We start from the raw sequence: 23,706 nt of genomic DNA, 5'->3' as shown, positions 1-23,706 counted from the left end.
CAGACACTGGCAGCTGCTCATCTATAGAGGCAAAACCCTTATGCTCCTTTTGAGTCTGAAATAATCCCCATCTTTGTCATAAAACATTGTGTTTAACCTTGACTGTTATACATACTCCCATTGTTTATATAATGCTGCATTGTTACATTTATATTTTTTAATACAGAGAAGACACAGCTATGCAATCATAACATGCAATGTAAAAATCCAACAGTGACTTTAATCTACCCTTACAGGCTGTCAAAGCTTCAGAAATGATTCCTGGAGAATAAAATGTCAAGCAGAAAGGATGCATTTTGAACTACAATTATCAACCCCAAACCCCACAATTAGACTGATAAACTCACTGCTTTCAGCTTTAAAGATAAATTTGCCACAAGGCAGGGTGGTGTCTGTCACACGTGAGAATAAAGGGGAAAACAAGACACAAATCCATTATTTTTTATGCCACCTAACGCAACAAAAGCAGATCTTTGTACAATCCTAAACAGCATTCCGGGAATTACTTGATCCCATGGAGAGTGTGTGATGAGGACTCAAAGTGACAGGGTATCACAGAAATCACCTTCGAGTCAAAACTTATTGCAGAAAAGCCACTAGGGTGAGAGAGATGTGAGGGGAATCTCTCCATCAGCAATGCAGCCTGGGTTGGCTGGGGTACTTAGTTCTTAACTTCTGCTTTCATTTTTCATAAATAGTGCTTATGCTACATCATAAAAATAATATCTAATAATTGGACAAAAATGCTGTGATCTAGATTTACAGAAATATGCTGCAAATATGGAGCAGCAGGTCAAATTAAGTGTTTTTGACTTGTGTCAAATTAAATTTCAATGCATCACTGATGTAGCAGATTAGTCAAAAATGACATACAACTGATAAGATCTTTTGAAAAAAGCTTTGCACATTTGATGGAGGAGAGAAACAAATTGAACAACACAGCTTATTTTCTTTTGAAACAACAGAGTATTATCTCCTTATATTTACTGTACACAAAGTCATCCCATGTTACATTGTTTCCGATGTTGGGGAAGTCCAGAACGAGGGGTCACAGTTTAAGGATAAAGGGGAAGCCTTTTAGGACCGAGATGAGGAAAAATTTCTTCACACAGAGTGGTGAATCTGTGGAATTCTCTGCCACAGGCAACAGTTGAGGCCAGTTCATTGGCTATATTTAAGAGGAAACTAGATATGGCCCTTGTGGCTAAAGGGATCGGGGGGTATGGAGAGAAAGCAGGTACAGGGTTCTGAGTTGGATGATCAGCCGTGATCATACTGAATGGCAGTGCAGGCTCGAAGGGCCGAATGGCCTACTCTTGCACCTATTTTCTATGTTTCTATGTTTCTACATCCAAGAAAGAATTTATGCCATGGAGTTTTTGTTCAAACAAAATACCCATGTACTCCTTTGACACTCATAACCATTGAAAATCACCTGGAGCTATCAAAAATAAAATGATATTAACAAAATTTAAAAATTACATAAACATGGTTAAACAGATTTGCATTTACTGAAGAAAATCAAATAAAAATCTCCACTTAACATTTCACTGGTAGACAGTTCTTCACATGGGGTCATTCTATTTGCACCATTTAACCCACTACAGGCTCAGCATGCAGATTCTGCAGAGGTCTGTACTGCTGAACTTTAGAACTTTTGTAAAGAAATGAGTTAGGTCCAAATGAAGTGTTGGCACGCAGGTGGAAGATCTACCCCAATACCTTAATCTAAAAAATTAAAATGATGCACAGCTTAGCTTCAAATAAGTGATTTCATAAATGTTTCTATAATTTTATACATTCAATAAAAGCAGCATATAATTGCATACAGCTCCTTCAATCCTCATTAATCCACTTAGTTGTTTGCCATTTCTACTGTATGCATTTTAACATCCATTCAACTAATCACCAACCTAGGAACTCCTGCTGCTGATTCTTTAAACATCATCTCCCTCCTGGAACTCCTTCAAATCAATAACTCTTTGTAATTCAAAATGTGTCCTACTTAACAGTCCCCTCCCCATTACTCTGGCATCCCTCAGTAGGCAAGTTTTGACTGGACATGCCTTTGTTACTGATAATCACTGTTTTTTTGACCTCATCCAGTACTCCCAGTGCTGGGTAAACAAACCTCAGGTCAGGTCAACTATATGTGCATCTGCAACAGAGAAACTTGTGGGAGAAACTGTATTGCTGGCAAATAGTGTTGACAGAGTAGTTTAAGCATCTTAGAGCTATTTTAGTTACTCATTTAATTTTATAATAAAGCTAAAATGTATTTATTTTTACAGTGTAAATTATGATTTCCTCATATCACATTATCATGACAACTTATCTCATTTTGTCAAATCTTTAATTAAAATAGGGCAATTGGAAAACAAAATCAAACATTAAATGCTACAAATAAGAGAACAAATAATGTTAATTTTGTTCAGTTCTTTTTGGGACGTTTCACTTACAGAAGAATTGTGAAATAATGTAAAATTGAAGAATAACATAAAAAGATGGTGAAATGGGTTTAACAATGTTTCATCATCTTTGAAACATTTGCTTAAACCCAGAGTAAATGATGCAATTAAATACCTTTCCCTGCTGTCTAAAGAAGGTTCAAATAAGAGGATTCATTTCTGAGTTTTTTCCCCAGTGTTATAAGACTTCACAAAACTCACAAACAATAAATCAATTTTCCTCATAAAAAGCAACAAGGACGACTGCTATCAAAGTTTAAAGAAAATCTTATACGATAAGACTCAGTTTTTTTTGAAGTGACTTAAGATGCACTGTTGGGCTAGAATGGAGAATACTTAATTTGCAATATGTCACATTGGATCTAATTTAAGAATGTTTTAACTGAACTATAATGACAAGTGATGGATGATGGACTTTTCCACCACTTACAGACTTGCAATAAAGTATTGTTTAAAAGTTACTCGCTGCATCTTGAAGGTTCTATAGTTTCATTAGACAAGTGCAGGAGGCTAAAGAAGAAGGCATATTAATTCCCTGTTCCAGAGAGAGATATTGAAAAATTGTGTTAAACTAACAGAAACCTTGGAGGATAGATTCAGAGTCTCAGGTGAATTGTTTATGCTCTATTTACACAAGTATGGAATAGAAGCTGATGATTCATTGTGAATAATAAGATCAAGAAGGAAAAATGTCAAACTGCTGTTGGAACTCTTCTGGGAGCAATTTGTGAGGCACAGGATAGATATATCCCAAAGAAGAACATTGTGTGCGGTTTTGGTCACCTAATTACAGGAAGGATATTAACAAGGTTGAAAGAGTGCAGAGAAGGTTTACAAGGATGTTGCCGGGACTTGAGAAACTGAGAAAGGTTGAATAGGTCAGGACTTTATTCCCTGGAGCGTAGAACAATGAGGGGAGATTTGATAGAGGTGCATAAAATTATGATGGGTATAGATAGTGAATACAAGCAGGCTTTTTCCACTGAGTCTAGGGGAGAAAAAAGCCAGAGGACATGGGTTAAGGGTGAAAAGGGAAAAATTTAAAGGGAACATTAGAGGTAGCTTCTTCACACAGAGTAGTGGGAGTGTGGAATGAGCTGCCAGTTGAAGTGGTGAATGCAGGCTCACTTTTAACATTTAAGAAATACTTGGACAGGTACATGGATAAGAGGGGTATGGAGGGATATGGTTTAGATGCAGGTCAGTGGGACTAGGCAGAAAAATGGTTCAGCACAGCCAAGAAGGGCCAAAAGGCCTGTTTCTATGCTGTAATGTTCTATAATTCTATGGTTCTAACATTCTAATGGGAGGATGACAAATGTGGCTGACAAGGGAAGTCAAAGACAGCATAAAGGCAAAAGAGAGAGCATATAATATAGCAAAAATTAGTGGGAAGTTAGAGGATTGGGAAGCTTTTAATACCAACAAAACAACTATAAAAGCCATGAAGAGAGAAAAGCTTAAATATGAAAGTAATCTAGCCAATAATATAAAAACGGATATCAAAAGTGTTTCAGATACATAAAGGGTGAAAGAGGAGGCAAGAGTGAGTATTGGACTGCTGAAAAATAACAGTTAAAGTTATTAATGGGATGGGGGATGGAACAAAGAAATGATGAGCAAACTTAATAAGTATTTCGCATCTGATTTTTCTGTGGAAGAAACCAGCAGTATGCCAGAAATTCAACAGTGCAAAGGGTCAGAAGTGAGTGTAGTTGCTATTACTAAGGAGAAGGTGTTTGGGAAGCTAAAAGGTTTGAAGGTAGACAAAACCACTTAGACCACATGGACTACACCCCATCTGAAAGAGGTAGCTGAAGAGATTATTAGGGAATTAATAGTGATCTTTCAAGAATCACTAGATTCTGGAATGGTTCCAGACGACTGAAAAATTGCAAATGTCACCCCGCCCTTTAAGAAGGAAGGAAGGAAAAAGGAAGGAAACTATAGGCCAGTTAGTCTTTTATCAGTGGTGGTGTTTTGGAATCCATTAGGTTTCGGGGTACTTGGAGACACCTGATAAAATAGGCCTAACTCAGCATGGTTTCCTTGAGGAAAGTATCTTGCCGACAAATCTGTTGGAAATCTGAGGAAATAGTAGGCATGATAGACAAAGAAGAGTCAATGGATGCTTACTTGGATGTTCAGAGTGTCTTGGACAAGGTGCTGCACATGAGGCTGGTAAACAAGACAAGGACCAATGGTATTAAGCAAATGTATGAGCATGGATAGAAGGTTGGCTGACTGGCAGGAGGTAACGAGTGAGAATAAAGGGGTCTTTTTCTGGTTGGTTGCCAGTGACTATTGGTGTTCTACTGAGGTTGGTGTTCAGACCACTTCTTCTCGTGTTATATGTCAGTGATTTTGAAGATGGAATTGACGGCTTTGTGGCTAAGTTTGTGGACAATATGACAAAAGTTGAAAGGGCAGTTAGGGTTGAGGAAGTAGGGAGTATATAGAAGGACTTAAACATTGGGAGAACAGGCAAAAAACTGGCATATGGAATATAGTTGGACAGTGTAGGGTCATGCACTTTCATAGAAGGAATGAAGGAAAAGACTACGGTATTTTCTAAATAAAGAGAAAGTTCAGAAATCAGAGATGCAAAAGGCCTTTGGATTCCTTGTGCAGATTCCCTAAAGGTTAACTTGCAGGTTGAGTCTGTGGTGAGGAAGGCAAATGCAATGTTTGCATTCATTTCAAGAAGACTAGAATATAAAAACAAGGCTGTAATGCTGAGACTTCATAAGGCACAGTCAGACAGTACTTGGAGTATTGTGAGCAGCTTTGGGCCCCTTATCTACGAAAATATGTTCTGGCATTGGAGAGGGTCCAGAGGAGGTTCACAAGAATGATTCTGGGAATGAAAGGGTTAAGGTGTGAGTAGCATTTGATGGCACTGGAGCTGTATTCACTGGAATTTAGAAGAATGAGGTGGAATCACATTGAAATCTATTAAATATTGACAGGCCTAGATAGAATGGATAAGGAAAGGATGTTTCCGATAGTGGAGTCCAGGACAAGAGGGTGCAGCCTCAGAATAGAGAGAGACTTTAGAATGTAGCCTTTAGAACAGAGATGTGAAGGAATTTCTTTAGCTAGAGGGTGGTCACTCTGTGGAACTCATTGCCACAAATAGCTGTGGAGTCTAAGTTATTGGGTATATTTAAGTGGAGATTGCAAGGTTCTTGATTAGTAAAGGCATCAAAGGTTATGGGAAGAAGGTCAAGGAATGGGGTTGAGAGGGATAATAAGTCAGCCATGATGGAATTGTGGACAAATTTGATGGGCTGAATTGCTTAAAACCGCTCCTATGTCTTATGGTCTAACTCAGCAGGTTAAGAAGCATTTGTGGTCGGTTATCGCTAACTCTCCCAACCCTTTTTCCACTACACCAACAACTGCATCAATGTTGTCTTTTGCACTTGTGTAGAACACATTCATTTTATTATTTCCACTATGAATTTCCACCATGCCCTCAAATTCCCTTAGACCATTTCCGACACCGCTCTCCTTGTTCTGCATCTCTCTAACTCCATTTCAAGGGACACACTATCCAGTGACATTTACTACAAACCCACAGCCTCCCACAGCTACTTTGAGTACACCTTGTCCCACTCAGTCTTTTGCAAGAAAGCCACCCCTATTTCTTAGTTTCTCCATCTCCACTGCATTTGTTCTCAAGATGATGTCTTCCATTTCAGGGTATCTAAAATATTCTTCTTTTTTCAGCAAACATAACTTTCTTTTTTAGTTGATGGAGCCTTACTCTCATTTTCTCCATCTCCTGGACTTCTGTTCTTGTCCTGCCCCCCCTCATCCCCACTCAGACAATATTGAGATGGAGATACAAGAGACTGCAGATGCTGGAATCCGAAGCAATCTGCTGGAAGCAACAAACAATCTGCTGGAAGAACACAATGGGTCGAACTGCATCAGTGAGGGAATAGAGGTTGTTACGTACCCCGTAACTGGGTCACTTACCAGCAAAGATAGAGAGGTCCGTTGAAGTCTGATGGTACTATTTTTAAAAGTATTTATTGATAAAGGGGCACAAAAATAAGATTAATGCAAACATACAGATAATATACGTCGTCAGTACTAAATCTAAAAGCGCGGGTATAATAATAATCAATAAGAAAATAGCTCTATCGTTGTCTAGGGGATAATGTATTGTCCGATGGAAATATAACAGTCACTGTTAGTTCGTTCAAGCTGCAGTGTTTTAGGTTTAAGAGAGAGACGGTTTTAAACTTGCCCAGGTCATTTATGATGCCAATCCTTTGAGTCGGGGGATTTGATTTCCCCGTTGCTAGCTAAAAGCCGTTTTCTGTGGTACCAGCCACCAGTTCCAGGCAACGGAACTGAACGCACGTGGCCTCCTTCAAATGGCTTCCCGCTATTACGGGATCGTTAGCGTTTCTTCTGGTGCGTCTGAGGGGCTGTTCCTACAGACCCTCTTTTATCCTGACTCGCAGGGTCGTAGATGTCAATCAGGTTGGGGGTGATGCAATCTCTTTCTCACCCAGCCCGCTTTGCCTGAGGGCGTTCACGTAGCATAGTATCTCAATCCACAAATTTGTCTCCAAAAGACAATGGCCATGTCCTGTAGCTTTACATCGCCGGGGAACGAGACATTCTGCATGTTTCTCTCTCATTTCCTGGGTCCCCTGACCCAACCCAATAGTGATCTTGCGATTCTCACAAAGGAGGGGGCTGCAGGCATAACACCCCCTTTCTTCAACGCGTTTTTACCAGCGGTTAAAACGAAGTAGTACAGAGTCTTACAGGACTGTGGAATCTACCACAATACAAAAGCTTTTCCTTTTCACTACAGAGTAATACAGTTATACATCCAATTCAGCATCCAAACAGTTAACGATTACAGTGTCACTTCCTTTAATAGCTTAACATCTTGTACCTTACTAAAGTCTTATAGCATCAGACTTCAATTTAATAACCACCTACTTTTTTTTTCAGCAAACAAAACTAAAGAGTTGTGATCTTAAGCTTACGTGTATACTACAAAAGTTCATGCAAATACCAATCGTTATGTGGCTTTCAAACTTAACAGGTAGGCTTCCATGGGGGTTGCCTTTTATTATTCACAGGCTTTGTCAAAATCCCTTAAAACCGGTTTCTGCTATTTAAAAATGGCGTCCCCATTAACCCTCGCCTCTTTTCCGGTTATTTCCCATGTGGGGAGCTCGGGTAGCCTGGCAAAATAGGCTTTTGCCCACTTCTTTCATAGGAGTTATTTTATTAACACTGTGTCCCAAACTTAGACCATCTTCTGAATTTCCACCCAATTCTTTAATTTTACGCAAGTTGCTAGCTTTCTCTTCAGGACCCTTCAGGCTATTAGTTTTCAGTTCGAACTCCTTGTTCAAGCAGCATTTTAAATTCTGCCTTTTCACACCACACTCTGGGATAACAATAGCATGGGGGGTCCCGTCATCTTCCAACTCAACCTGTAAGTGATCCGCAGGTTTTAAATTTTTTCCATTCGATTTGGAAACTACATATTTCCCGTTTTCTTCAATGATAATATTCATCTCCCCATTAACTTTTAACACACCTTCGAGCACAAACACCTGGGAACTCTCACTTCCCACTATTACCAAGGTTAACCCTTTCTTCACTGAACCAAGTCTATCTGACCCACAAGGACGGCCGTCTCGTTCAACTGAATCAAATACCTCAGACTTTTTCTGAGCTCCGTTACTAGGTTCAGTACCATGTGCATCCCTATCTTGGACACACTCAAACAGGACATTGGCCTCTTCCAGGCTTTCAATACCCGTACCCTTTTCAAATTCTAAATTCCCCTGATCCTCCCAGTTACTCTCTGGGCAACTCCCTTCCGGAGTAAACTCAACCCCGCGGGCTGAAACAACCTCATCTGCCAACCCAGCAGACTTCTTCAAGGCAAGGGCACCCTTTTCATCTAGGACTGCCCTCATTTCATTATCGGGAACACCTTTAGAATATTCAACTTCTTCAAACAGTTCTGCCAAACCAGACAGATCATCCCTGTCCAACTCTGGACCTCTTAACCGCTCTAACGGTTCCTCATCTTTATTTTCTGCCTCTAGAACCTTTCTCCTCGCTAAGGGAAGATCTACCTCCTCTCCCTTACCCTCTTTCACTTTACTACTCTTCGTTTTACCACCCTCTAAACCCTCTGGTACAGGGCCGGTAAAAACGTCTCGGCCAAATCAATACTGGCCAGATTTAAACTGCTCTCGTTCTCAGCTGCCTTTCTCGACATGTTGCGAGTGACCACGCATGCGGGATAGCTCTTGGAATCTAGGGGCGGAGCCTCAACACTCACAGGCTGTTTTGTCAGCGTCATTGCCGACCAAACCTTACCACCGGCTAAATCGTTACCCAGAAGGATGTCCGGGTAAGTTCTCGGGAATTCTGATCGCACCCCCATTTCAACTGGTCCAGACACCAGCTCACAATCCATAATGACCTTATGTAAGGGCACCATTTCTGTCCCTTTACTTATTCCCTTCACAGCTACCATTCTCGTCTTGCGACCAAACTCTAGTACCTTACTGCTGATCAATGACAGCTCAGCCCCTGTGTCTCTCCAGATCCGTACGGGAATTGGTGTGTCTCCCTCCCTCACAGACACGGTTCCGTGTGACAGACAAGTCTCAGACCCTTCTCGTACTCTGTCTACCCGGGGCTCTCTTGTCAATTTACTGATTACCACGGCACATCCTATAGGGACTGCTGGTTTCCATTTTCCTGTCTCTTTCCTCAGAGCAAGGCACCTAGATGCAATATGTCCCCCCTTTCCACAATTAAAACAGGTCAAGCCCGGAAATCTCTGGCCGTCTGGCCGTTCCCCCTCAACCTTACCACTAGCTCCCGGCGGGACCTCTGCCTCAGCCGGTGGGCTTTCTCTACCCTACCCACGGTCTCTCTGGTAACTTTTATTCGAGGAAAACTTTGTCTTGTGGGTTAGGGCATATTCATCTGCGAACCTAGCAAATTCTGAGATGGACTTATTCGGCTTCTCATTCAAATACATCCGGATATCCTCCGAAACACAACCTTTAAATTCCTCAAGCAGAATTAACTCCCTGAGACGCCAATAATCCTCTTCCACTATCTCTGCTGTGCACCAATGGTCCAAGAGCACACCCTTCTCATAGGCAAACTCGGTATACGTCTGATTCCACCCTTTCTTTAAATTTCTGAACTGTTGTCTATACGCTTCAGGTACTAGCTCACAACTCCGGAGGATGGCCGCTTTTACTTTGTCATAACTCTCCTCCTCTTCCTCCTCCATGGACAACGCCATATATGCCCACTGTGCCTTCCCTTTTAACACACTTTGTAACAACGCCACCCACTGTTCTCTGGGCCATTTCTGATTCACTGCCACCTTTTCAAAAAGCAAGAAATAACTATCAACATCCGTCTCCTCGAACGGAGGTACTAACCTCAACTCCCGACTAACATTAAACCGCTCCTCTCGGTCTGACCCCTGAACTCGTTGCTCTTGCCTTAACTTCTCCATCTCCAAGTCATGTTTCCTCTGTTTCTCTGCCTCCCTCTCCTTCTCGGCCCTTTCCTTCTCCTTCTCAGCTGCTTCCAGCTGTTTTAACTGAAGTTCATGCTCTCTTTGCTTCTCAGCTCTGTCCTGCTCCCGTTTCACCTCTAACTCTTTTAGCTGGAGCGCATGCTCCCTTTGTTTCTCAGCCTGGTCCCGCTCTAACTCCTTTAGCTGGAGCTCATGCTCCCTTTGTTTGTCGGCCCTTTCTTTCTCCTTCTCTCTCTCTCTCTCTCTCTCTCGGCTCTTTCTTTCTCCGTCTCTCTCTCTCTCTCTCGGCTCTTTCTTTCTCCTTCTCAGCTGCTTCCAGCTGCTTTAGCCTAATTTCATGTTCCAACCTTAATTTCTCCAACTCTAACTGAGCCGTCCCACTAGCTGGTACCTTTTCAGGGATATTTTCCAATACCTCAGCTGTAAACACATTCTTCCCAATATAATACTGAGTTATTGCCCTTCGCACCTCCCGCTTTTTCATTGACAACCTCACCTCTGCGAGGTTTAACCCCTTCGCCAAATTTATCAAGTCTGATTTGGTGGCCGCCTCCAGCGCCTCCAGAGTCGGGTTTTCTATAAATTCCCCCACGTCCATCTTTGCTGGTTTCCCGTCTGGCTACCCGCGTAACCAGATCCAAGTTTGGACTTACAAGCCTGATTCACTGGCCCTCCAATTTGGTATCAAATCTCGAGACGAGAACCCCAATTGTTACGTACCCCGTAACTGGGTCACTTACCAGCAAAGATAGAGAGGTCCGTTGAAGTCTGATGGTACTATTTTTAAAAGTATTTATTGATAAAGGGGCACAAAAATAAGATTAATGCAAACATACAGATAATATACGTCGTCAGTACTAAATCTAAAAGCGCGGGTATAATAGTAATCAATGAGAAAATAGCTCTATCGTTGTCTAGGGGATAATGTATTGTCCGATGGAAATATAACAGTCACTGTTAGTTCGTTCAAGCTGCAGTGTTTTGGGTTTAAGAGAGAGACGGTTTAAACTTGCCCAGGTCTTTTATGATGCCAGTCCTTTGAGTCGGGGGAGTTGATTTCCCCGTTGCTAGCTAAAAGCCGTTTTCCGTGGTACCAGCCACCAGTTCCAGGCAACGGAACTGAACGCACGTGGCCTCCTTCAAATGGCTTCCCGCTATTACGGGATCGCTAGCGTTTCTTCTGGTGCGTCTGAGGGGCTGTTCCTACAGACCCTCTTTTATCCTGACTCGCAGGGTCGTAGATGTCAATCAGGTTGGGGTGATGCAATCTCTTTCTCACCCAGCCCGCTTTGCCTGAGGGCGTTCACGTAGCATAGTATCTCAATCTACAAATTTGTCTCCAAGAGACAATGGCCATGTCCCGTAGCTTTACATCGCCGGGGAACGAGACATTCTGCACGTCTCTCTCTCATTTCCTGGGTCCCCTGACCCAACCCAATAGTGATCTTGCGATTCTCACAAAGGAGGGGGCTGCAGGCATAACAAGGTGAAACTCTACTTCAAGACTGTAAGTGGTGAGAGAAGATAAACAGTGTAAAGAAAAGACAGGGAGTGGTGTGACTGGGGAAGTAGGTGAGGGATGAGTTCCCATTCTCCATATATTTCACCCTACTGGCCTTCACGTCACTTGTCGTTTCGGTCAGCTGTAAAATAATCCACTGCCAGTCATATCTTCCTCTTCCCTTCTCTTTCTGCAGGGTCCACTCTCTTCGTAACTCTCTGCTTTTGCAAGATTCCTCCCATCCAGCCCTCCCCATCTGCTGGAATCCCTTCCACTGCAACTGAAGGATGAGGAACACTTGTAGCCACACCTCCTCCCAGGGACCCAAATAGCCCTTTCATGTCATACAAATATTCATATGTACCTCTTCCATCATGTGCACCTCCTGTAAACTTGTCTGCCATATTTAGTGTTCTCATTGTACCACCAGCAAGACCAGGTATTGACTAAGCAAATGTTTTGTGAAACACCTACAGTCTGCCATGACCACCCTGTCCTGGTTACGTGCCATTTTGATCTCCATTTCCTTTTCCACAGCAATCAGTCAGTCCTTGGCTTCTCCACTGCCAGGGTGAGGCCGAACACAAGCCAGAAGAATAGCACTGCATATCCTGCCGAGGTAGTTTACAACCCAATGGTATGAACATTGATTTTTCCAGTTTCAAGTAACCCACGCTCCCTCAGCTCCTTTCTCTGTCTCCCCCATTTGTTCAAACCCCCCACCACAAAGATCATCCGATTTCCTTCCCCTACCCTGCCTGGTTCTATCCACCAAGCACACATGCTACACCTCTGGTTGTCCTATCACTTACCTTAATGTGCTCCATTTGTCCATCATCCTTCCCTAATCTGGTTTGTTACCTGTCAGATTTCAGCATCTAGTTTCTTGTGTCTCCACTTATCACTTTCCAGCTTCTGTCTCTACCACCCCTCTCCCCTCCACAAAACTATCTCCATATGCCCCCCTTTCTTTCTCTCCATGTCTCTCTCTACCTCCAGGTATCATCCACAGTTAGTCTGCATCCAACACATTATCCTCTGCAACTTCTGCCATCTACCACTAAACATATCTTTACCTCCCCCTCCCACTCCACGATTCCCTTGTCCATTCACCCCTCCTCACTAATCTCCCTCCTGGCACTTATCCCTGCAAGCGGCCTAAGTACTTCACTTGTCCATACACCTCTTCCCTCAACTCCATTCAGGGCACCAAACAGTCCTTCCAGGAGAGTCAACACATCAGCTGCAAATCTGCTGGGATCGTCTATTGTGTCCGGTGCTCCTGATGCAGCCTCTTCTACATTGGTGAGACCAATCATAAATTAGGGGACAACTTTGTCGAGCACATCCACACCAATCACCACAAGTGGGACTTCCCAGTGGCCAAACATTTTAATTCCAATTCCCATTCCCGTTCCATCACTTTGGTTCATCCTCAGGATGGAGGAGCAACACCTTGTATTCTGTCTGGATACCTTCCAACCTGATGGTATACTGTAAATATCAACTCCTCCTTCCAGTAAACAATCCCCCTCACCCCCATTCCCCACTATGACACATTACTTCTTCTCAACTGCTTATTACTTCCTCCTGGGTCCCTTTCTCTTATAGTCCATCCTTCTCTCCTATCTGATTCTTTCTTCTTCAGCCCTTTACCTTTCCCACCCACCTGGCTTCACCTATCACCTTCCAGCTACCCATCTTTCCCTTAGTTCCACCATTTTATTCTGGCATCTTCTACCTTCTTTTTCAATCCTGAGGAAGGGTCTCAGCCCAAAATGGCAACTGTTTATTCTTTTCCATGAATGCTAGCTGGCCTGCTGAGTTCCTCCAGAATTCTGTGTGTGTTGCTTTGAATTTCCAGCATCTACAGACTTTCTCTTTTTTATCTACAGTCACTGTGTCCCCCACCTGGCTCCATCTGTGCATCATCTTCCTTCTCACCTGGATCCACCTATCCCCTACCAACCCCTGCCTCAACTCTTCTTTCACCTCTTACATTGGCTATATCAACTCTACACTCTCAGTCCTGAAGCAGGTGTTAACCCAAATCATCAATTCATCCTTTTGCTCCATGGATGCCACTTGGCCCAATGAATTACTCCAGCAGTTTTTTTTTTGCTCCCGGTTCCAGCATCTCTGCAAGATCAAGAACCTCTCCTGAGAAAAATACTACACCAACTCTAGACTGAGTTTATTGTCCTGAAAAGTACTATGTATATTACCCCAAATATTGCCAGACAATTAAATGTTTCTGTGTTACCAAGGAATGTTGAAGCACATGTATGTGGATTATGTAATATTGAATGCATAGCCCTTTAAGATTGGTAACATTTGAGCTATTCTCCATGTTGTGATACCAATATTTTAATAGAGAACTAGACAGCATGGGTGTGCTTGTCTGAAAGGAAGCCAAAGCAGAATGCTGACCATTATTGTGAACCTTTCTATTATTTAATAATGTAGCCTTGTTAATTTGAATCATTGGCTGTGTTCCAGTATCAAATGTGGGGGCAGTAAGGTAGCACTGCCCAGAACACAGATTCAATACAATTGCTTTTCTCACCTCTTTATATCTTTTGCTCACCACATATCATCAATTAGATCTCTAAAGATGGATCAGTACACCAGGGAAATTTCTGTTTTATAGTGGAGTCTTGTAGCGATCTTGAATAAAACATTTTGGCAGTCCTTAACAACAGCTGATTAAAACACAAGAGATTCTGCAGATGCTGGAAATTCAGAGTAACACACATACAGTATGCTGGAAGAACTCAACAGGTCAGGCAGCTGGAGGAACTCAACAGGTCAGGCAGCATCTATGGAGAGGAATAAAGAGCCAACGTTTCACGCCAAGACCCTTTATCAGGACTGATTTAATTATGCAATTCACTTACACCTCAGAATGTTTCAAGACCAATTCTTTCACCCCAGCAACAGTATCATAAGATGCATAATGATATGGGGGGGAGGGAGGAGAGAATTATCTATGAAATGCAAATTGTTTATAGTTAATATTCTCTAATTTCAGAGGGGAAAGAGCTCATCCTGCTTACATCAGTTAAAAACTGTTGAGGAAAATTTTAACTTTACATAAAGAAGTTGGTTGAAAGTAATAAACAGACCAATGAGAGGTTGTGAGAGGAGGAATAAAATAGGAAGGAAAGTGTCAAAGGAAGTTTGATGAACACTGGACAAGACCCATCATTGGTGGTGTCACTTGTACTCACGTTATACTGGAAACTGCAATGCAAGTGCAAGTTGTTGCTCACAAGACTTTACTCCCTGCAGGAATCCACATATATAAAGTAATTGCTAATAGCCTAGCATCATAATACAGGCAAATAGAAAAGCCTAGGCTTTCTGCCTTGAGATTGCTCCATAAACCTGCAAGTTTAACTTCTCAAATTCTATTCCAAAAGTAATCCCCAGGCTAAGTGTCAAATAAAAGGTAAGTGTTAAGATGAAAATTTAAAGAAAGCAAGAGGCAAGGTCTGGAATAGATTGCACAGAACTTATAGCATATTTTTTCCCAAATGATATACCTAAGTGTAGGCTTGAAATCGCGGATCAGGTCAGATCAATGGGTTTCAATGCACAGTAGAAAGGCATATTTACAACACAAAATTGTTTAGATCCATCTTAAACATATCTATTATAAATCAACTTCAGTTATTTCCTTGGACTATTATCTCTTACATAATTGATTAAGTGCAATTACACATAAATGTAGTGTTCCTATATGTGAGCATCTGGATGCCTGACCCAGATTGTAATGTGACAAGTCCTTAATTGCACACTGTGATGAGCGAAGCTCAAAGCAGCAATCAGATACTCCCCCCATCCTTATTTCTTTTATCTTCACATTTTACGCTTAATCTCTTCTGGTATTTGTTTATTCTTGTCGCATGACCCAGGATACAGTGTTTCACATGCCATCCGAGACAGAACCTGATTAGACCAGGGTAGATTCAAAATATGACTCTAAGAGGTGAAGAAAATAAACAATAGGTGAAGGAAATGAGATAAGTCAAATATATGAAAAACAAAACAGGTAAGCATTTTGTGGTGAACTACATATACCTGTCTGGACACGCCCCCCCTACCTTAACCCACGTCTCAGAGTTATTGATGGTGCATCACATTTAACATAAGTGGTGAAAGTGGTTCAACATGTCTGCCAAGAGCAAAGCACCATTTTCTGGAAGAAAACAGATGCATTGTCTTTGTGTTTTCTCTCAAATACTGTGAAGACTTGTGATCACATGATGTGCTGAGTATGAAACCATTTATTTCTATTCTAATTACTCAAGTCTTTTGGCTAATACCTTCTAAGGGTTATATTTTTCATGGGAGAAGCACCTCTTGTCTCTCAATATTTTTCTTTGCTTAGTGTCAGATATTTGTGCCTTTAAAACTAATTCAATCCAGGTTACAGGCTCAATCTATCACTGGACAATGGGCTATGCGTGCCATATGGTTGTACCAATGCATTGAGTTCTCCCACCAAAGTTCATGCATCCTAGAAGAAACACCAAAACGCAATGTGTAGTATCTGTGTTGTCTTGGTAAATGCTCACCATTGAATTCAAAGAATGTATTTCAGAGGCAGAGAGAGCAATGCACTAACACAAAAATATAGTGTGTTTAAATTACCTAACGGGAACAAGTGTCTAAGTGTGGCTCTTTTGCATCAGCCAATGTGGTAATAACATTAAGACAAGCAGGCAATGTTGGTTACGTTGATCATGGGCATCACGCTTGATTACAGGACGATGCATTTCTCTCTAGTTGTAGCAGAAACACTTGCTGACCTTGTTCAGTGACTTACAACTTAAAGTAATGGTTTTTCATTACTTTACATTATCCCTTTGAAATTTCTCCTATTGAAGTCAATAGAATTTCAGAGGCTGTGAACATATCTATATAGAGTCTATAAAATAGGGACAAGTTTCTTTGTGTGGTTATATTGTACTGCCCAGTATTCTATTAACATTAAGTCATCATAACATTAACATCAAAATCAGGTTTATTAGCACTGAAATACATCATGAAATTTGTTGTTTGTGGAAGCAGTATAGTGCATAGGCTAAGAAATTACTACAAGTTACAAAATTTGTGAATAATGCAAAAGAAGAATAATGAGGTAGAGTTCATAGGTTAATAAACCATTCAGAAATCTGATGGTGGAGGGAAAGAAGATGTTCTTAAAACACTGACTGAGAGTCGTCAGACTCCAGTAATTCCTTCCTCCATTGATGGTAGTTACACAAAAATGGCATGTCCTGAATGGTGAGCATTTTTAAAGATGGCAATGCCACAATCTTCAGACACTGCTTCCTGAAGATGTCCTTCATGTTGGGGAGGGCCGTACTTTCGATGGAACTGGCTGAGTCTACATCCCTCTGCAGCCTCTTGCAATCTTGTGGATTTGAGGCACCATACCAGGCTGTGATGCAACCAGTCAGATTGCTCACCACCAGATATATATCTAAAGAAATTTGCAACAGTCTTTGCTGACATACCAAATCTCCTCAAGCTGCCAATGAAGTAGAGTGACTGGCGTGCCTCCTTCATGATCGCATACAACATACAAGATGCACTTCTCTCCAGTTAACACAGAAACGCTTGCAGAATACTGCTAAATGACTTCCTCCTGCCAATGGATTTTCTTGCTTAATTTTCACTTATATTTATGGATTTTTATCCTGCCCTGCTTGTGGCCAAAATTCAAGCCTGCACCTGCCACTTCCTTTGAGCAGTCAGTGCCCACAGTATTCCATTGTGTATTGCAGTAGTAATTTGCAGTTCTGTCTACACAACATCTTTTATGCCAATATTATAATCATGGTCTCAGGTTCAGAATCAGGTATAATATCATTGGTATATTTTGTGAAATTTGTTGTTTTGCAGCAGCAGTACAGTGCAATACATAACTAAAACAACGATAAATTACAATAAGATATAAATATTTCTTATTGTAATTATATATATGAAACTAGTGCAAAAAGAGTGCAAAAAAAGTGAGGCAGTTTACATGAGTTCATTGTCCATTCAGAAAACTTATGGTGGATGTGAAGAAGCTATTCTTAAAATGTTGAGTCTTCAGGCTCCTGTACCTGATGCTGCACCTGCAGAGAATCAGTAAGAAAGTGATAATGCTATGCAAAACTCTTCAGGTCATTGTCCACTAACTTTTTAATGTTACCACGAGTCAGTAAAGGGTACAAAGCTCTTTGGCAACATGAAATTAAGTTTTTGGTGTCTCTTCTTTGTAACTCCATCCCCACCTCACCCACCACATATACACATTAAAATACCAGTTATTTTTGGGCAGGACACTGCACTTGTAGGACACCTCCAAAAATCTTATTCAGTAACTTATTGATAGGACTGATACTCCTCAGTAGTACCTTCACAATAAGCAGGTTGTGTGTAATTGGGTCTTCTGACAAAGTTACAGTAGAACAGCAACAAAAACTCAGACAAAAATTTAACTACTGTGGATACAGCAGCAGTGTTCGTGCATGAAATGCACTCATTTAATGTGATACACACACACACACACACACACACACACACACACACACACACACACACACACACACACACACACACACACACACACACACACACACACACACACACACACACACACACACACACACACACACACACACACACACACACACATAATTTTCTTCAAGGAGATTGGATACTAAATGCACCCAGGGATAAATCTGCCCACTGTTCCTTCAAACTTTTCATTATCAAAACATTTGTACCATGCCAATGGCTGGATATATTTCTAATCATGGTTGGAGGAAGGGGAACTAAAGGATGACATGGAGAGAAAAGACATTCCGCTAGGTTTGCATTGTAGCTCCTATAGTGAACTGCAAAAGAAAAACACTCTGCCATCTCCTGCTGGAACTATAGCCAATGAAATGAATTGTACAGAATTTCAGCCTCGAAAATCTGACAAGTTCCTCTGCTGTTTTGTGAATAATCTCTTTTATTTTCTTTTACCCCCTCTCCTTCTGCACATTTTAGTTACGTTTCAGTGCAAAGTTTAGTTGCTTTAGGGTCATTGGAATTTAGTCTCGTGGAAGTCCAATGCCTGAAAATTTTGCTCAAACTGATATTGCCTTTATTCAAAAGCAGAAACATTTACCCACAAATTATATTTCACATCTTTTCTCACGATAAAAAAACAACATTCATAGGAACTAAATGATTCACAATTCACTCAAAAGTAGGTATGAAAGAGCTACAGGGGCTTTAGCACCTTGCAAGGAGTACTAAAACAGTTTCTTAAAAAAGTAGGTAGTCAAAGTGCTCCTGATGAGTTTACACTCAACTGTGTGGCAATAGGAAAGTACTTAAGTACTTATGGAACAACAACACACACAAAATGCTGGTAGAACACAGCAGGCTAGGCAGCATCTATAGGGAGAAGCGCTGTCGATGTTTCGGGCCAAGACGTCGACATCGCTTCTCCCTATAGGTGCTGCCTGGCCTGCTGTGTTCTACCAGCATTTTGTGTGTGTTGTTGTTTGAATTTCCAGCATCTACAGATTTCCTCGTGTTTGCTCTTTAAAAGTACTTATGGAACAGTCTTTACAAGAGCCAGTTAGAAGCAGCATATTCTATAGTGCCACAACACACAAAATCAAAAAGAGGGCATACAATACAGCAGAAATAGCAAGAACTTGGAGAATTTGGGAGCTTTTAAAAACCAACAGAAGGCAATTAAAAACCAATAAGAAGAGAAAAGATGAAATGTGATAGAGTCAATATATAGAAGAGGATACCAAAAGTTTTTTTTCCAAATATATAAAGAGTAAAATAGAAGTGAGAGTGGATATCGATCCACTGAAAAATGACACTGGAGAAGTAGTGATTGGGGGGGGGGGGGGGGTTCTCAAAGAAATAGCAGATGAACTTAGTAAGTATTTTGTGTCAGTCTTCACCGTGGAAGACATGAGCAGAATGCCAGAAATTCAAGAGTGTCGAGGGACAGAAGTGAGTGAAGTTGCTATTACAAAGGGAAAGGTCCTTGGGAAGCTGAAAGGTCTGAAGGTACATAGGTCACCTGGACAGATGGACTACACCCCAGGGTTCTGAAAGACTGTGGAGCCATTTACTAATGATCTTTCAAGAATCACTAGATTCTGGAATGTTTCCAGAGGACTGGAAAATTGCAAATGTCACTCCACTCTTTAAGAAGGGAGGGAGACAGAAGAAAGGAAATTTTAGGCCAGTTAGCCTGACTTCAGTGGTTGGGAAAATACTGGAGTTTATTAGTAAGGATGAAGTTTTGGGATATTGGGAGGCACATGATAAAATAGGCCAAAGTCAGCTTTTTTTTTAGGGGAAATCTTTCCATACAAACCTGCTGGAAATCTTTGAGGAAACAACAAGCAGAATAGACAAAGGAGAGTCAGTTAATGTTGTACGCTTGGATTTTCAGATGTCCTTTGACAAGGTGCCACACCTGAGATTGCTGAACAAGACAAGAGTCATGGCATTACGGGAAGGAGACTAAGATGGTTAGAAGATTGGCTGACTGGTAGGAGGCAAAGAATTGAAATGAAGGTGCCTTTTGTGGCTGGCTGCTGGTGACTAGTAGTGTTCCACAGGGGTCAGTGTTGAGACAGTTTCTTTTTACGTTATATGTCAATAATTTGGATAATGGAATGGATGGCTTTGTAGCCAAGTTTGCAGATGATACAATGAAAGGTGGAGTGTCAGTTTGTATTGAGGAAGGAGGGAGTCCACAGAAGGAATCAGACAGATTAGGAGAATGGACAAAGAAGTGGCAGGTGCTATATAGTACAGGGAGCTGTTTGGACATACACAGACTTTTTCCCTATTCGGGGAAAAATCTCAGAAATCAGAGGTGCAAAGGGACTTGAGAGTCCTTGTGCAGATTTGTTAAAGGTTAGCTTGCAGGTTGACTCTATGGTAATGCAATGTTAGCATGCATTTCAAGAGGACTAGAATATAAAAGCAAGGATGTAATGCTGAGGCTTTATAAGGCATTGGTCATACTGCACTTGGAGTATTGTGAGAAGTTTTAGGCCTCTTGTCCAAGGAAAGATGTCCTGGCTTTGGAGAGAGGGTGCTGAGGAGGTTCACAAGAATTATTCCAGGAATGAAAGGGTTAATGTATGAGAAGTGTTTGATGACATTGAGCATATAATCGCTAATGTTTAGAAGCACGAGGGGGGATCTCATTGAAAGCTGTTGAATATTGAAAGGCCCAGATAAAGTGGATGTGGAAAGGATGTTTCCTATAGTGGAGGAATCCAGGACCAGACAGCACAGCCTCAGAATCGAGGGACATCCATTTAGAAAGAGATAAGGAGAAGTTTAATTAGTCAGAGGGTAGTGAATCTGTGGAATTCATTGCCACAGATAGCTGTGGAGGCCAACTCCTTGGGTATATTTAAAGCAGAGGATGATAGTTTTATGCTTAGTCAGAGCATCAAAGATTATGGGGAGAAGGCTGGAGAATGAGTTTGACAGGAATAATGCTGGAATGGAGCTGTATGACTCAATGGGCTGAATGGTCTACCTCTGCTACTATGTTCTATGGTCTTCTGGTCATAGCACAGTGAGAGGCTACAGAGAAGAGGAAGAAAGTCCCAGATTTACAAAGAGGAAGTAGAAGTTACTGTCACTGAAATAAATGTCAGAGGATGTTCCTTTGTACTGGGGCCAAGCAGTACATGGGAAGCTGGAGCCCTGCCAGGGTGATTATTAGAAGGATCTGTAGGAGATGGCTTGAGTTGCCCATCTGGGATTGAGAAGTTCAAGACTTGAGTAGTTCAGTTTTGAAAGAATTGTCATCATCCAACAACACTTTGAGCTGAGCTGTTTACCAGTGAAAAGACTGCTGGTTTATACAGGTGTAGTTAGCACAAACTTGCCACTTGCCACAATGATCATCATCCAATCATGAAGCATATCAACTCCTGCCTTGGCAGTGACTAGGATCCACTCCAATTTGCTTTCTGTTACAACACTACCATCACTGTTGTTGGTTGAATCAAAGGTGGTAATGAACCAGCATACAGGAGGGAGTTCAGAAATCTTGCTAAATCCACAACAACCTCTTACTCAGCGTCCTCAAACCAAAGCGATGATTATTGATAACAGGAGAAAGAAACCAGATGTCCTGAGGCAGACGATCAGAGCTGCAGAGGGGCAATTCCTTTGTGTATTTTTTCAGAGGATCCGTCATGGGTACCATTACAAAGAAGACACCACAGTGCCCCGACTTTCTTAGATATTTGCGAACATTCGGCACATCATCTAAAACCTTGACGAATTTCTACAGATGCACAGTGAACAGTACACTGACTCATTGCACCATGGAAACACCAAAGCACTCGAATGGAAAAACTTACAAGAAGTAGTGGATACAGCTGAGTCCAACACAGGTAAAGCCCTGCCACCATTGAACACATCTACACTGAGTGCTGTTGCAGGTAAACAGCATCCATCATCAAAAACTCTCACCATCTAGGTCATGCTCTCTTATTGCTTCTACCATTGGGAAGAAGTTACAGGAGTCTTAGGTCATTATAATGTTCAAGAACAGTTATTACCCCTCAATCATCAGGCTCCTGAATGAGGGTAGATGACCTCACTCATTCCAACACAGAACTGATTCCATAACCTATGGAACCTTTCAAAGACTCTGCAACTCACGTTCTCAATATTATTTATTTATCTATTTTGTTTTTCTTTTAGTATTTTCACTATTTGTCATCTTTTACACATTGGTTGTACATCTGCCTTTGTTTCTGTGTAGTTTTTCATTGATTCTTTTAAGACCATAAGATATAGGGGTAGAAGTAGGCCATTCAGTCCATCGAGTCTGCCCCGCCATTCAATCATGTGCTGATCCAATTCTTCCAGTCATCTCCACTCCCCTGCCTTCACCCCATACCCTTTGAGGCCCTGTCTAATCAAGAACCTATCTCTGCCTTAAATGCATCCAATCACTTGGCTTTCACAGTGGCTCATGGCAACAAATTCCACAGATTTACCACCCTCTGACTAAAGTAATTTCTCTGCATCTCTGTTCTAAATGAACGTCCTTCAACCCTGAAGTCGTCCCCTCTTGTCCTGGAATCCCCTACCATGGGAAATAACTTTGCCATATCTAATCTGTTCAGGCCTTTTAAAATGGTTCTATGAGATACCCCTCATTTTTCTGAACTCCAGGGAATACAGTCCAAGAGCTGCCAGATGTTTCTCATATAGTAACCGTTTCATTCCTGGAATCATTCTTGTGAATCTTCTCTGAGTCCTCTCCAATGTCAGTATATCCTTTCTAAAATAACTAGTCCAAAACTGCACACAGTACACCAAGTGTGGTCTCACGAGTGCCATTGGAGCCTCAGCATCACCTCTCTCATCCTATATTCTATACCTCTAGAAATGAATGCCAATTATTTTGTGTTTCTTATATCTACTGTGTAACACACTGTAAGGTTTCCCTGCTAATGTAACGGTTTCTCTGTAGCAGTAATGTTTGGTTTATGACTAGCGATAACGGCACTTTGGAATGTGGGGCTATCTAATGAGAGGAATGTTGTTCTTTCTTGTGAGTCTGGGAGCAGGAACTTCACGGTCTTTTGCCAGCGAGAGAAGAAGAAGGAAGACGCATGCGGAGTGAGCTGGTATGCTACTGGATGGAGTGGATTGGGAGTGAGGGTCCGAAGATCGGCAAAGCTTGGAGGAGGTCAATAGTTGATGAATGGCCATATCAGTGAGCTCCAATGTGCACTTTCTCCTTAAAATAGGTCCCTTTTCTTTTTATTTTCTTTACTAATCCTATATTCAGATTAAGATTTATAAAGTTCAATCCTTTAATTGCATATGGTGTACTGTCAGATATTTTACGGTGCAGATTTGTAACCAGGCAACACATCACACAGCATCCACACAAACGAGATTTCTCACTTTGGCAGGGTCAGAAACTGTCTTCCCCTAGACAAACACATGCTGGCTGAGCCTGAGGGTCACAGCTGTATTGTGAATTCCCACAAGAAAATAAATCTCAAGGTAGTATATGGTGACATATATGTACTTTGATAATAAATTCACTTTAAACTTTGAATCCTGAACTGCAGACACCTGCCCACCACCATTTTTGACAT

General features: G+C 41.5%; 1 long non-coding RNA gene across 1 annotated transcript in view; it reads left to right on the top strand.

Moving 5' to 3' along the window:
* The window catches only part of LOC140725913 (uncharacterized), a 32,408-nt gene extending 8,986 nt beyond the window's left edge, over nt 1-23,422 (top strand). Inside the window, exon 2 of the long non-coding RNA XR_012098511.1 lies at nt 23,167-23,422. This is a non-coding gene — a long non-coding RNA (uncharacterized lncRNA). The remainder of the gene's footprint in view (nt 1-23,166) is intronic.
* Nucleotides 23,423-23,706: the final 284 nt, after the last annotated feature.

Source organism: Hemitrygon akajei, chromosome 4 (genome assembly GCF_048418815.1).
Source record: "Hemitrygon akajei chromosome 4, sHemAka1.3, whole genome shotgun sequence".
Taxonomy (NCBI): Eukaryota; Metazoa; Chordata; class Chondrichthyes; order Myliobatiformes; family Dasyatidae; genus Hemitrygon; species Hemitrygon akajei.
This window is presented reverse-complemented; position numbering and strand designations above follow the sequence as displayed.